General features: G+C 39.9%; 1 protein-coding gene across 1 annotated transcript in view; it reads right to left on the bottom strand.

The window, feature by feature from the left end:
* Positions 1-481: 481 nt before the first annotated feature.
* The window catches only part of LOC6534852 (prolactin-releasing peptide receptor), a 32052-nt gene continuing 16501 nt past the window's right edge, over positions 482-16032 (bottom strand). Inside the window, exon 3 of the mRNA XM_002095488.4 lies at positions 482-2691. The gene's annotated coding sequence lies outside the window, so the exon portion shown is untranslated. The remainder of the gene's footprint in view (positions 2692-16032) is intronic.

The raw sequence follows: 16032 nt of genomic DNA, 5'->3' as shown, positions 1-16032 counted from the left end.
GTTCAATAGGCATTCGCAAGGATATTGGAAATAACTTGCAAGGGCATAACTTTCATTTGAGGCGGAACAAAGTTTTTGCATTGTTCGATCCGGTTATGAACTTCGTCGTCAAACTTTTCGCATGCCAGCATTTTAATTGAAGCCCGGGAACACACCTTGTCGTCCTTGATGCACTGACCTGCGGGGTGCGATTCATGTAAGTCCTTCTTAGTCCTGTTGACCCAGTTGAGGGTATTACCTTCCTTCCCCGTCGCTCAACTGGGTACATAAATTACCTAGTGACAAATCGCCTGTCTGCACATTTCTCCCAGTTTGTCATTTGTTTGTTTATTTGATCAAAGCACGCCAGCAGAACATTCAACTTTGTCACATGCTGAGAAGATGGAACCGTCCACATTCCACATTCCTCTGGGATTAGTTTATTATGGAAATACTTAAAGATGCAATTCAGACCCACATTCATTTAAACAGGCACTCCAAGTGCTTCAACATCCATTATTTATTTGTGTGTCGGTAATCCGTATTTTAAAACATCTTTTTCGGCTACAAGTATAGTTTTTACTTTAAGATTAATACTCAGCTGTGTCTCCTTTATATTACATAAATGTTTCTTTAACATGCGATTTTAGTGAAGCTTCCATATTGTTTAAAGTTTCATATTGATCAATTTAATTTCGTTTCCAATTGTGTACTTTTACCTGTTTAACATTTACGCTCTACAAACACAACCCTTAACTAGTGGGTGTTGAATTAACAACATTTAGCTTAAGATATTCGTACTCACATCAAATAATTTAAATGCTTTCCCTTCCTAGCTTAAAACGCATTTTAAAATGACTTAGGTACTATCTTAAGTTGAGTTTCACTTTTCGTTAATACTAAGTTGTATGATCTTGTTTAAAATATTTCTAATATTTTCTTAGGTTTAATAACTCTTTCTTTATCTATTAAAATGCCATTACAAGTTTCCATGACTTATCCTATTCGTTCATAATACATTGATACAACAGCCAACATTAAATTGTAGCTAATAACTCATCAAATTTCGTTTACACTATCGGTTTTTATAGAAAACTCTTATTACTTTCATGAGACCCTTTCGTGCTTGAATGCCAGCTTAAATTAACTTTAGTTTATCGAACAATCATTGAGTATTCCGAAAAATCTTATCAGTTAACTTTGTTCATTTAAACGCCGACTAACATTAACTATAATTACGTATACGCAGTAGAAATATGTGATCAAATCGGGAAAAACCAAAAGTACACCCAGTCATGTGACTGTTTTTGAAAGCCAGACTTAAACTTTCAAAAGCGGGGCTCATGGTCAGCACAACTTTGCGTACTTTTGGTTTAGTATCTCCATATTTTTGACAACTCATTTTCATACTCCCTTTTACTCTAGCATTTGATGCGCTTAGTCGATATTCTTACATTTTAATACCTATACATAAATAAATACTATAATTCTTTTAATTTTACCTATGCTCCGAAATACTTTACAAGCATGTCGAGCAGCTTATAAATAAGTGAATGGCTGTCTTAGACCTGACACATTTTATTTGCTACGAAATATTTCGTGATACAACTGTTTTTTTCGCTAGACTGCCAGCAGTTAAAGTTACTGTGTCACTCCTGGTGCTTTATATATGGATATAGCACCTCTGAAATCGCCGGAATTTAAGGGAAAGGTGGGAAAAATAACGCAAGATTGTTCGGAACATACATATGGAGAAAATCCAATGATTGACATGGTACATGTGCAAAACGACTCAAAAAGAATTGAACTGTGCCCAAAAAAATGGTTAGCCTTACTTTGGTTTCCGCGACAAATTGTGCATTAAGGGATAGGATTTAATTCGTTTTCAGTTCGATTCCGTGAAATGCCTGCAGGCGGCATTTTGGCCAATGCCAACTGTCAGTCAAGTTCAAAACTCGCAAATTCAACGACCTGGTGCAAATCTCATCAACGTCAGCTTACGCGTTTCAGCTTTTTTGCCTTATAGTGCTCCATCGGCCGTGGGAATGTTTGCATTTCGAAGTCGGGTAAATTATTGTTCCTCTGTTCTGCGGATGCGGAGCCCAGAAAAACGAGTTGCAGCTGACATATTTCCACACAATTGGGGATAAAAGAGCTCGCTCGAAATTTAATTCCGTGTGACTGGCGAAAGCCAAACCAAAACGACAAGTGTCTGACAGTTGGTAGGTACAAATTGAAAGCGACAAAGGCAAACTGTTCTTCGGGGAGCGGTTGGAATCACCCTGCGAGGCATTGTAAATATGCGAAATGGCCCAGCAATTGTCGCGGCTTGAATGGCGGCGCAAAATTCGGCAAAAAATAGCAGTATAAAGCGGCAGTTCTGCCCTCGGCACACTCCATTAATACACCCACTCACAGACAACTCCAGCCATAAAATATATATATATATATATATGTATATACTATATGTATATACTATATCAATGACTTGTGTAGCTGTTTCAGCCAATTTCTAGACAACCTCCCTTTCGGCATCGTTGTCACTTGATTTGCCATTTATCAGCATTTTTCTGCCCATCCATGTTGAGTGCGGTTTACAAAAGGACATCCGAAATCCAGCTGGCATTTCCCTGCATTATTTTGGCGTGAATTACTAGCACAATTCAATAAGAGTCCATCCACGTCGGTTGCTTAGAAATGCGTTTCGAAAATCTGAAAAACACAAAGAGGAATGGAGTTTAGATTGGTTTCGGAGCTGGCATATTGATTGACTGACACAAATATGTACTTGTGTGTAATTTGCTATTTTTACAGGGAATTCTTAGTTTAATGATTTATTAATACCCCACACATTCATTGGGCAAAAATAACCCGCCCACTTTGTGATATGCACATGTCACCCATGTCTACCAAAATCCCCATTAACGTCGTAATACCTCTTCTTGCAAGCAGCTTATGTCAATTTGTTTGCCATCTTGCGTCTACAAATCGCAAATCGCCTTTCAATGAGCCCAATAGGAAAATTCAAGGCTCACAGAGAGTATTTCGTTTTAATGACAAAAAGAGTAGGCATTGCATGTGGGGGAAACTGAATGTGTAAGTATAAAGTATACATTTTACATCAATAACAGTACAAACTGTTTCGTTGTCAGGATACGTGTTATATAAACAATAAATCCGAATTGGAAGTTTAAACCTTAACTTCATGCTGAAGTTATTCCAGAAAATAAAAAGAAAACTGCCTGTATAGAAATAATTTAATGGCCAGATGCCTGAATACCCATCATCAGGCTCCAGTAGTCTGCTTAATTAAAGGAGCATCGGATTGCAGGCGGTAGTGAATATTTGAGACCCAGACTCCGCTTTCGTTATTGTTTGCCTGTCCTTGTTGACATCGCCATCACATCGCCATCACTTTGCCATCACATCGGCGTCTTATTGTTGTCGTCATCGGAATGTCCTTGTTCGTCCTCACCCGGAAAGTCCTAATTAGCATTAACCACTTGTTGCATAAGAGACAGCTAACGCCCCTTCGCTTTTTCCCATTTTTCTCTGCAGAATAATATACGTTTATATTACGTATACGCAGCGAAGTCGTGTTGTGGTTGGTATATCGGGTGAACTTAATCCCGTCTTTATCGTTTAAGCAATTCAATTATAGTGTATCTCTCTGTTTGCATGTATTCTGAATTTAAATTCCATTCAAATGAAATTTATACAATCACTGCTTTTGCTTGACAATATTCAGAGAAAAGCATGCTATGTTTATTTGTTTAACTTGTGGACTTTTACCAAGCATACTTAATAAATTGGCTTTTGATTTCAGCTAACGACCATTATTGTAAATTTTAATTAAAACTGCAATATCAATTCTGAGTAAAGTTCCACAAAAATAATGTTCAAACTGCGGTCGACTACCCACCCACAATTTCAATTTGTGTTTCGATAGAAATTCGACGAATGTTTCGTTCTGGGGAGTGTCATTAATTTAAAATGGGAATTTGGCATAATAGTTTTGTTGAAAAGTATGTATGTAACAGGCAGAATAAAGCGTTTTCGTCCATATAAAGTATATATATTCTTGATCAGCATCAATAGCGGAGTCGAGCTGGATATGTTCGTCTGTCTGTCCGTATGAACGTCGAGATTAAGCACACAGCTTCCAGAGCCATACTCTACTAGTAACTCAACGAGGAACGGGTATAAATATTGCCATCAGTCACATTAATGAATTCCTTTCAACCAGCTCGGAATGCTTTATACCATAAATGGCTTTGAATTCACATCGAACAAATGTTTTTCTTTGTATGTAAAGCGTTCAGCTGGTTCTCAAATTGTTTAGTCCGAAGAGAAAGAAAAAGTGCACAGAAATTCGCATCTGGCTTTCGTGCTCAACCGACGCGTTGCTGCTGACAAATTAAATCAACTTGAATGCTAAATGCCGTTCGCTTGGGTGTTGATAATTGAAATAAAATTTGCCGCCTAACAAGGGGAAAAATAACAAAGAGGGCGAAAGGAGCACAACGAACAAGAATCAGGACCAGGACCAGGACGAGGACCCATGGATGGCAGCTGGAGGTGGACAGGTGGACCAAACAAAGGTAAACTTCGCCCGCAGCCTTAGCCATGGTCTTTGGCCTTTGTTTGTCCTCAGCTGGAACTGAAAGTCCGACCACCTTGAACGCCGCCTTATTAAGTATTCATTATTGTCGACTGTGATTGTGTGTGTACTGTGGTCTTTTATGCACTGGGAGGATTTAGGGCAAGCTCTAGTATTATAATTGCTATTTTTAAAAACAATACTTCTGCCAGGAAAAAAGACTGAATGGAATATTAATTGAATCCTTAATAATTCGTTCTCAGATATAATTTCTAGTATATTGAACAAGAAACAGTTGATAATAACTAAATGGGTTTTTTCCGGCGGTGTCTGGGGTGCGTGAAATTACTTGGCTGCGGTCTGCCAATCGGAGTCCTTGGCAGGAAGTGGGTGGAAATTGTAGAATCTCTGGCAAGCCAAAATTCACCTCTGTCGGTTTTGGACCCTAATTGCCAGCGGCACATTAATGCTTGTGTAATTAATTTTAATGATTGTACTTTTGCGCTTGTTTCCCATTGCCGATGCTCCCGAAATGTGTCCCCAAAAACAAAAGTTTCTTTTATTGCTTTGCTATTGTTCTTATTGGTCTGAAGATGGGTTTTTCGTGCTGTGTTTCGTAGCCTAGTTTCTAAAAGTTCTTTCAGGAAAACAAATAAGAAATGGCAATAAAATGTTTAGCAAAACAAGGCAATAAAAAAATCAATATCGAACAAGGAAGTGCAAGTGCAGAAAATGTTTAACTTTGATGGACTTTAGTTGCTTGTACTCATCACTTTTTTCTTTCACCTTTTCCTTTTTCCTTTTTTCCAGTGCAGTAGAAAATCGATTGCATGGTGATTTTTAGTGTTCGGCCATTAAAGTATGGGAGACTTATTGCATAAGCTGAGTTCATTATAATTATGGGTAAAAAGCTGATAATATTATTTAATATACTTCACTCTTATTTTAATTTATGTTAGTGGCGCATTCTTTTCCTGTTCCGATTTGGTCAGTAAACCACACAGAGAATTTCTGAGTACTTGTAACTTGGATTGCTCATATCCTTAAATGCCAGCCACATGCAATTGTCCTTTAGGAGCGCTCATGACTGGAGTGGATTTTAAGTTGGCCGCAATTAGAAGGCGACGCAAACAAACTCTGTGGTCCTGAGAACATATGTCGAGTTGGTGGAGTGGATGCCAGAGGCCCCACAGCCAGACAACTACACGGATTCCAAGGACCTCGGCTGAACAGCTCGCCGAGAAGGATGTTCTTTTTAATGAATTGCGATGTGGACTAAATTTAGACGAGGAATGTAGACAGACTGCTGATTGGAGTGTCGGGCATTTAATGAATTTTCCACAGGGCGTAATTAGGCAAAACAGGAAGTGAGCAAGATGGCGGCGGAAACGACGGGGGAATCGGAGGAAATGGGCAAAGGACTCGGAACGGGATCGGATGACAGTTCAATGACAGTCGCCGACACGTGTTGGTCCTTATGTAAATGAAGGTGTCGCACTGACATCACCGTTTAATGGCTGAGTTCAGGCATCCCGGCTCCGGAATTCTTTCACTTGGTGTTTAAGTTATGCCGAGAGAAAGGGATGGAGGCTTGAATATTACAAAATATTGTACAAAAAATTACTCAATGTATGCATGGGACATGGGAACATTTAACGCTATGAAATTTAATGAGCCCAAAATGGCGCATTAAATGCCAGGACGAAGGACGAAGGCCCAGGAAGTGGATGCTGTCAAAGGCGTCCGAAAGTAAACTGATGTATTTTTAATTGCTGCATACATTAAAATAGATTTACATTGCGAAAGTGGGCCGGAAAAAGAGCAGCTTCTTCCCCCCTCCCACCAAAAGTGGGCGGAAAATCTGTACCCGAAAAAAGGATTCCAAGGCTTTTCAGACCAGAGTGTGGGGACAGTCATCGTGCAAATATTTACTGTCGTCAGGAAGGGAACCCCTTTTCAGGCCGGGTCGACAGAGTTCAGTACTGGTTAAGGCCATGCAAATCTGCCGGAAAATTCTGCTTAGTCAAGAGCATGGACAGTGACCTTATGTCAAGTCTTCAAGTCGACGGGGTTAAGTGAGGTCTGAGCTCTTGAGCCATCCGCTTACTCAAATATTCCACCTAGGGCAATGCACTTTAAACATAATTCTATTTTGGGGTAATCGCGCTTATAATTTATTTCGGAATATCAAGTGTGACGAATTGGGGGACTAACATTCTTTTTCGGGAGTGGGATTTTATTTGCACAGTTGTTTTTAAGGCGTAAATTATATCTGACCCTACAGTTCTCAGTAGCTTTAGAATTTTTTGTTTGTATTGGTATTGGTTTTATACAAAGATAAGCTTTTCATCGTATTAGTAATCGTAATCGCAATTGTACCGCAATTACTCGAAAATGTGGTCAAGCCTTGATAGCTGTGAGGCGACCCCCTAATTTTTAAATTCAATAAAAATGAGCGTCTTGTCTTGTTTGTACTGAGACTTATAAGCATATCTTTAGCTGACTTTTTATCTCAAAAGAACCCCTTTAGTTTGACTGCCAACAAAGTTGTCATACATCCATTTGCGACCCTGATTTGGCAACTTGTTTTCAGTTTACTCACGCCACACTACTACCACACAATTATGGCCAAAAGGCGCGGCTTAAGGTTAGGAAAAATGGCGAACCATTTGGAGGGTGCACTGTGCCTGCTAGTGGCGCTGATATATCTAAGATCATAAATATCCGCCGACTAGGGACTCACTTAGACGCTCAGACGATGTGGCATTACTCAAAATATTAACTTGAGCTTAGACAATGTTATGAAAGCAATAAGGGGAGCCACCAACTTAAAATGAAAGAGCCTTTTTCCCATTTTTTGTCTCCTTGCCGCGTTTTAGACAAAATTAAATTTTTCAAATATTTTTCCCCGCACCCAATACCCACTGCGGTCCCCCAAGCGAATTTTGAAGGACTTTAGCGGGCTGTGGTTTGTCGGAGAGTTTATAAAAGTAATTTGCCTGCGGAGGTCTTCGGGGAAGAGTTGATAAAACACGCGCGGGAAATAAACGGAAAATTTAATTTTAATTCACTCTCGTCGTTTCAATAATACATAAGTTGAGTTGGTCCGGAATTGTCAAGCGCCAATCGCTTTCTTTAATATATATACATATTATTGATATGCCAGGCACGTAGGGTGGTGGTTCTTGTGGTTGTCGGACACGGGAATCAAAAAGAAAAGGAAATCCTATTCGGGATGCGGAAAAATTGTACAAATCAATTTCAGTAAACACCAGAAATATTAAAATAAATAAATACCACTGATAAGAAGTTATTTGAAACTTGTCGAAGCCGCTTCTATGTAGATTATCAAATACCCTGGCAATTTTATTAAATATTTGTACACTGTTCATTTGCGTTGTTAACTTCCAATTTAACGTACTTCTCTTATTTGTTTGGTACTTTCGTATATTTCCATTTATTGCTCAATTTATAGTTCATTTGGAGTGTCAAATGTTTGCCATGTTGTTATGAGCTAAAAGCCGAGGTAGAGCATTTCACCCTTGGATAACTGAATTGTTTTCTTTTGGAAAAACTTTGTTTGTGCAAAAAGCGAATACATTTTTTTATCGGCTGTTCTGTAAACATGTTCAAATTAAACGCAACGACAAATTTTAGACGGTGCAGTTTTATTTCCCGAAATTTATCGAAATTTCTCAAAAAAATCAAATTTTATCTCTAAATGAGAAAGAAATTGATAACTTTGTTGTGTGAGATGTTATAATTGTTAAGAAATGTAATAAAATGAGACAGAAATCACTAACTTTGTTCTGAAGTGTGGGCGTGTAGGTTTTGTGCGGGTTGTGGGCGTTAGACTGGGACATTCGGAAGCCAACTTTACCGTTGGCTATACTAGAATCTTCATGCTAGTTCATACGGACAGACGGACGTTACCAGATCGACTTGGCTAGGAATACTGATCAAGGATGTACATATATACTTTATCGGGTCGGAATCGCTTCCTTAATACATTTAAGATAAATACATATAAGATGCCATCGCATATGTACGAAAACCGATTGACAATTCTTGGGACTTCAATGAGGTATAACATTCCACCTTTGGCCAATACTATTTGTATGAAATTTAATATTTAATATTTTCTATTTGTATGAAATTAAATATTTAATATTATCTCAGCTTGGCCCTTTTCTATAAGTGAAAAATAAAATTTGTGAGTGCCAAACCGTTTTCAGAGCCACCACCTTCCAACTCCAACTCTAATTAATTACTAAGATAGGCAATCCATCACAGCTGCCATACACGCATCCATTCCGCCTTTACATACTGAATTATATCTGATTTAAAACTTGCCTTTGCTCAAACTGTCCGCTCACCGATTGATTTGGATCGTAAGCCCAATACCGCGACCCACTCAGCCTGATTGTCATTGACGGAAAGTCCCGTCGAAAATGACTGATGATTTTTCCCGTCATTTGTAAGGATGCCTGTGGCTTAATGACATGCAGGTCGTTTCCATGTTGTCTCGAAAAAGAACAAGAAAAATCCCTGCTTTTTGTAGCATGAGCTGGAGTTTGTATGGCTGAGATACCAATCTGAACCGCAACACTCGGTGTAGCTCCCTTGATTAAAATAATGTTAATGCTCAGGATTTTTTTTCTGTCGCTTTTCATTTCTGCAATACATTATTTTTTCCCCTTAAACTTGATTTGTTGCTTTAGCGTGATTGATTTTGACCAAGACTTTAATTACAATTTCCTCTAATGACCCTCAACAATGCTATGGAACGAACAATTTTTGGTAGCCCAAATGGCAAAGCAAGAAAATCGATGAAAGAGCAGAGATTTTTTCAAGCCAAGCATTTCAGGTGACATTTTCCTTTCTATTTGCGGAATTTGTATGCCTTGTGGCAGGTTTCTCTCTTTACCTGTGCACGATAAATTATGAGGCAGAAATTTGTCAGGATTTTCCCCTCTCGTAGACAGAATTTCGACCATTACCATGTGAGAAGCTGAAGCCTGAAGTGGTGCGAGAAAAGAATAATGTTTGAAATGTGATAAACGCAAATTATATTTTTCTGTGAAATTCTTATTTTCAAAAATTTATTTTCAATTTTTTTTACCAATCTTATGGCTTAAAGTATTGTGCAACTGAGTGCTTATCACCCAGTAATAAAATTATAGTTTTTAATAACTATAATTATTATGCCCGTTTTCTTTTACTACTTTTTAACTTTTACTACATTAAAAAGTCATTTTCCTTTACCCATTCAAAAGGATGAGAAACTCATCAGCGTTCACATTTGCGATAATATTTCAGCGGTCTATTGTAATTTCCATGAAGGGATTTTCCTTTCACTTTCTTGTTGTTTCATACGCTCCTTCATCCTACCACGTGAAAGTTTTTCGTGGCTTTCACTACATTTTCCATGCAGAGCTAAGCCCTCATTTCTATTCTCCTTGAAAGAATTAAAGTGCAAACTCTTTAAATATGAACATTTCGTCGAGGCCCATCCACATTGTTTATTTTTTAGCATTCAGATTCTGTTTGCTTTCTCTCGCACATAAATTAAGAAATGGCTGAAAAAATTCCCTAGTCCATGGCTCGTTTATGACAGGCTCTCAAGCCAAGCGAACTTTTCCTTGACGCCCTTTAAGTCCCTGGCAACGCCACCTGCTGACAGGTGGAGTCCTCCGCCTAGACACTTCCACAAGCCGGAAAGGCTGGTGTTCCAAGGTACTTCTCGGGCTGCTCCGGCTTTCTCCCTGGGAACTCCACGACTCCGACCCAATTACCACGCCTGGCTGACTCTGCCGCAGCTTTTTTGTTTGCCCGTCTTGTTTTCCTTGATTTTTTTCCGTGGGTTCCATGTTTTACACGGTTGTCATTCGAGACTCTAAGCTGCATAATTATGTATTTGAACCTTTTGAAAAGCATACGTCCTCCACTCGCACTCCTCAAGGGGAATGAAAGAGTGAATTCCAATCCTAAAGCATGCGAGAAATTCCGTGCAGAATGTGTAATTAGATTTCAGATATTTTGAAAGGGATTTTCTGGCCATGTCATATACACAGGCGTCTTGACATTTCTAACCAGAAGAGCAAAAAACCAGAGGGTCAGCTGGCTGGCACCATGAAAACAAATTCTCTGGTCTATTATCCCGAAAATTACTTGTGCTAAAACTGTTTGTTGGCCTCTGTTTGGGCGCTTTTGCTTGGCCAATTATTATAAAAAGGCATTTCTCGTTTCATTAAACTTGTAATTGCCGGCTTGGCAGCCTAGGAACCGCCGGTTTTCTCCAGCCGAAATTGCCATTTTCGGGATCTTTAATAAATGCCAAGCCGCAAGCATTTTTAATATTAGCTTTAGCACCCACCCGCCCTCTTGACTTTTGTCTCGCCAATCATTAAACACAAAATTTAATTAACTGTTAATAAAGTAGCTAATGAAGACAGCTCCAGAGGCCACCAGACCCACCAGAGCCACACCCCGTCTCGATTTCCCAGTTGGATGAGCCACTGTCAAGTTAATATTGCCTTTGGCTCATATTAAGTGGCGCTAAGCTCTGCTGTCAACACGGTCGAGTCAAGAAGATGGGGCAGGACCAGGACTTTCTCCCCCCTTCCCATAAAGAGTCAGGGATCAAAGGGAAAACTTCAAGCATAAATTAGATGTATATATGTACTACCACAGTGGGGCTGTAAGTGCTTCTATTAAAGTCCAACCTGACCACTGCCTGCCACGTTCCTCACATATAAGTCATGGCAAACGCCTTTTATGGCATTTAATGGAGCATAAACTTGGCTCGCTTTTATAGACAATTTTCATCAATAACAAAGACTGAATGCAGCCAGACACTAAGCCATCACACACTTTACGTACTTTCCTTGGAATGAACGGGACACTCGGAGAAATGAAATCAATTTCCGGGAATTTCATTGGCTTATTAGATCCTTATCCTTATTATTTCTAAGAACTGATACTATTTCTTAGAAATTATTATTATATAAATGGTGAAACCACTTTCAAAACTTCTGCAGCCAATAAAGCTAAGCAGCTTCTTATTGATTTTTCCCCTCACTTAAATGCTCTCCTAATAAAATATTTTTCTTCTCATTTGTTTGCCAAACATTTTCCTCGACGGAGCGCTGCGTTCGAATTGAAAAATGAATATTGCAAATCTTTTCATTTGATCAATCCCGCTCCATCCAGTGTAAATCGAATGGGTGCCCAGTCAGTTAGAAATTCCAGCGGCTGCCTCATCCGGGAAACTCTACGTGCCGGACATGTCTTTATATACATACATATATCTATATAGACAAACCCCTTTGGCAGACTCACCCCGTACAGTCGTAATTGTCCTAGGGCACTTTGGATGAGTGAGTTAAATGCCAGGACTGTTTAACTAAGCCTAGTTCAACATGTCTGGGGGCCTCATAATCGTTTGCCGCATAAAAAGAGGCATCAAGCTGATGGAGCAAGTCCTTACATATACATTATATATACATTTTACTGAGCAGCCCGACAACAAGTCAATAAAATTTATGACCATCAATTTCAATGTGTCGAAAGTTTTCCTTCTTTTCTCACTTTCCTCTGCAGACAGGCAACTCCTTGGGGGTCCGACGGAAGGTCCCTTGTTTTCTATAATTTATGCCGGTGGGCAAACAGGAAAAATAAAGTTTTAGCTCATAAATTTCCCGCAGGCTGTCCTTAGCACCTAATTTGGACCACTTTAAAGTGGTCTTAGCTAGGTCTCCAAGACTCCATCCCGGGCTAGAACCGGAATCGGATGCCATCCCTCTGATGTCCTTTCCGCTCTCCGATTTAATTGTTTGCCCAACACCTTGGCCAGTTGACTAGCCACCCATTGTTGGCTCAGTCTTGCTTACCCAACATAATAAAGCTTGTTAGCGTAATTGCTTAATTGGCCAAGTCCAGGGCTCTTTCTGTGGATATTCGCCGGGCTCCAATGGCCGTGTTTGTTGTTTGTTTTGACCCGACGACCATATGGGCATCAGCACTCTGGCAGCCAAACACTATAAACACATATTATACATATATGTATGGCTGGCTTTCCAACCAAACACTTTGAATTGAGTGCTAAGGCAAGGTCGTAGCTGCATTTATGGAATTGGCTTTATCGTGGGAATGGTGCGAAGTTCGGACTTACGAGTAAAAGTGTAATATTACTACAAAATAGCCTTTTAAATAAGTTGTAGAAATATAAACGAGCTACACTTGAACTATTTTAATTGGTCTCCTCTAAGTTGCAGTTAGTACTTCCCGAAGCATTTTGTGTTTATCATTTCCTTTATTAAACTTGGGGTCTTCTCCGCTGCTCCGCATTTCCATCTTTTTCCATCTCAAACCACTCCGATAATTGGAAAATCTGTGGTAAATCTGGAAGCCAGCTGCCACACTATCGATTACCACATCGAAAGGAGGCTAACTGGCATGTATTCAGGCATCAATTAGAGACTTCCTTTCGGCCAAGAGGGAACTTCATTAAGTGCGTTCGTTTCCACACTGGCAGCCAGTCATTTGCATCAAATATCTGTCTGTCATTCAAGTTGGCTTATTCACCAGCTGCCGACAGCATAAAGACGGTTTGGTATACGTAATACGTATCCTAAAGTGGCGAAGTGCTCTTAAGACACTTTATGTGCTTGCCAGTGGCGTGGTAAAAGGGGGAATCTGCACAAAGTGAAATAATTAATGGAATAGATATACAAAGATATAAAATGTTAAATTCTTAGTTACCAAGAATCCTGAGCTAAGAAGCTGCACTTGGCATGCATGTGGAGCTCAAGTTAACTTAGTATCGGTTATTGAGAACCCTACTAAGCCACTGAGTTTTCGCCCTCTTAAACCACTTATATATATTTTATATCAGAGCTCTTTATATCAGAACCCCCTTGGAACTGCCCGAGGGAACACATGCTTCAAAACACCTAAAACCCCCGAATCCGATTCTGATACCAATTCCGGATCCAGAGACTGAGGACTGAGGACTGCGACGATCGCGTGAACAAGTAAAAGCCAGGCAATAATTTTTTTATTGCCAGCCAATGCCAAAAACATTTCGCATCGAGTGTAAGTACATATTGAAATAATGTTATTCCTGTTCGGGCGAGGGAGTGTGGGTGTCTGTCTGATAAGCAGCCAAAGTCCTTGTTATTGTAGCCGTTAAATCCGTACACACACATGCACACGGGCGCACTTTCAGACTCCCCCAAATGGATGGGGGCGTGGCATGTTTGCCGAACTCTCGATATTTACGCCCTTGGTATCGCTTTCGTATCGCTTTAATCAGACTCTTTGATTTTACAACACCATTATGCACTTTTAGTGTGATTGATTGGGGGGCTTGGAAAATGGGAAATGCATTGCCATTCGGCCCAAATGCGGATTGCGAATTCAAATTCGATCGGGGACTAAAACAAAGTACATAAAAGGTTTACGGGTGGCAATAAAATCCAAGGGTAATGTCATTCTCAAACAAGAGAAATTTAATTATATTTACGGTGGCACGTAGGTACCTGCAGGTATTTGCTAGAACCAAAACTAGTTCAGAGTTAAATATCCAAAATGGCAAAAATAATAAACCATTTAAATGTATTCTCATTTTGGTTCGCTTTGCTTTTGTTCTGACACACACTTTTCCATTTGCACGAAAATATTTTTTGACAATAGTGAAATTTCAAGTCCTGACGAACACATTTGGTTACCGTTTAAAACAGGGAAAAATTGGCTCACATTTAACGATTTGCAGTTGATGTGGCTTTAAACAAAAATTCCGATTGCATTCGTGTGGTCCGGGCAAAATACTTACTGCGGTGAGTGTTTCAAATTGCTGCAAATTTGATCTGAATAAAGCAAAAACTTTTGTGCCTGGCACTTTTGGTCTGGAAACTTTGCAGCAGTTATCAGTGGCAGTCCGGCTTACATTGTTTCGATCGAAGTCACGACAACTTTTTGCCACCGTTTGCCATTAGCAGACATGCAGCTTGTTGCACTGAGAAAAACTCAGTAAAAAACTTCCATTAAAAATAGTCAATTTGAAAGTGCTCTCACCTATCTTTTATATGTTCCCTTATGTTTCGTTATTATCAAAAAGTAAATTATTAAAATGCATTATTTATTCTCAACACAATTTAAGTCAAACCAACTCAATCGTTACATATTTTCCAGTGCGTCAAAACAAATTGTTAAATACAAGTTTCTCACTTGCTTACAAAAGGCTGCCGAGAGTCCGGCCAGACTGCTCCAAATGCGGAGCAGTGAACCTCATGCATAATGCAGTTGGTCGGACATGCAGCCAACTCGCTGAAGAGATTACCGTCGGTCTCCGTTTGCCGAGATATGTATCTGAGATATGCGGCGCATTCCACAGCCACTCACTCATTTAGTTTATTCGGACCCCATCCTGACACTCGATCCCAGCTTCCAAGTCCCAGCTTCCAAGTCCCAGCTCCCAGCTCCGAGCTCCAAGCTCCGCCTCAGAAGCCCTGGCCGCAGGAGCTTATTTACTGTCCGGCTTGTCAGCCCGGCCGGGTAATTAGGCAGAGTCGTGTGGGATTGTGCCTGCTAACGACCCGCCTGAATAATTCATTAGCCGGAGGTCCTCAGCCTCGCTATTCACTATCCGACATCCACTATCCACTCCCACACATCCTGGTCTCGCTGGGCATGGGCATCTGTGCTTTCAAAAACCCACCGCAAACATAACCCAAATGCAAACAAGAACATCCTCTGGCTAGTTGATATTTCACTGAGTGCATACTCTGTCCCAGATGGGGAAGCCACTGAGATGTGCACATCTGTGTATTAAATGCTTCTACTACGGTTTTTCGTTTTCGTAATATTGAAAGATACCCTTTTTGCAAGTAAGCACTTTATGCTCCGGGATTATACCACAATCAGTGTCTAATCGCAGTATAAACAATATTTATTTCACCCAAGTGAAAGTTTGTCAAATTGAAGTACACAGAATATCTATTTTCCAAGAAACGATTTTCAATTTCCTCTTCTTTTTGTTTGCCTTCAACTCTTCGCCTTTAAGCGAATTAAATAAATTAAATGTATTTATAAACTTTACGACTCATTCCAAGCACTCTGGCTAGGCATCTGTATAACATAAGATTTGACGATTATAAATGGCAATGGGCTGCGGAATAATGTAAATTTTCCTTGGCATATATCGGCCGAATTTAGTTGGTAATTTGTGTACATATATTAGGTTTATTTATGCTGTGCACCTGTCCAATTGGCCGGACAAAAATGAGAGGGAGGAATGGACGAAACGCTAAAGGGTCGCTTTATTGTCGGCACGTTTTTCATATTTCTGTAATCCATTACCAAGTCTTGGCCATCCGTCACGGACTCGCAGCCTCCGGCGGACTTCAAAAGTTCTCCGGCTGGCCATTTTAAGAAGAAACTTTATGCGTAAC

Source organism: Drosophila yakuba, chromosome 3L, assembly GCF_016746365.2.
Source record: "Drosophila yakuba strain Tai18E2 chromosome 3L, Prin_Dyak_Tai18E2_2.1, whole genome shotgun sequence".
Taxonomy (NCBI): Eukaryota; Metazoa; Arthropoda; class Insecta; order Diptera; family Drosophilidae; genus Drosophila; species Drosophila yakuba.
Note: the sequence above shows the minus strand (reverse complement) of the source record. Positions and strands in the feature narration are given on the sequence as shown.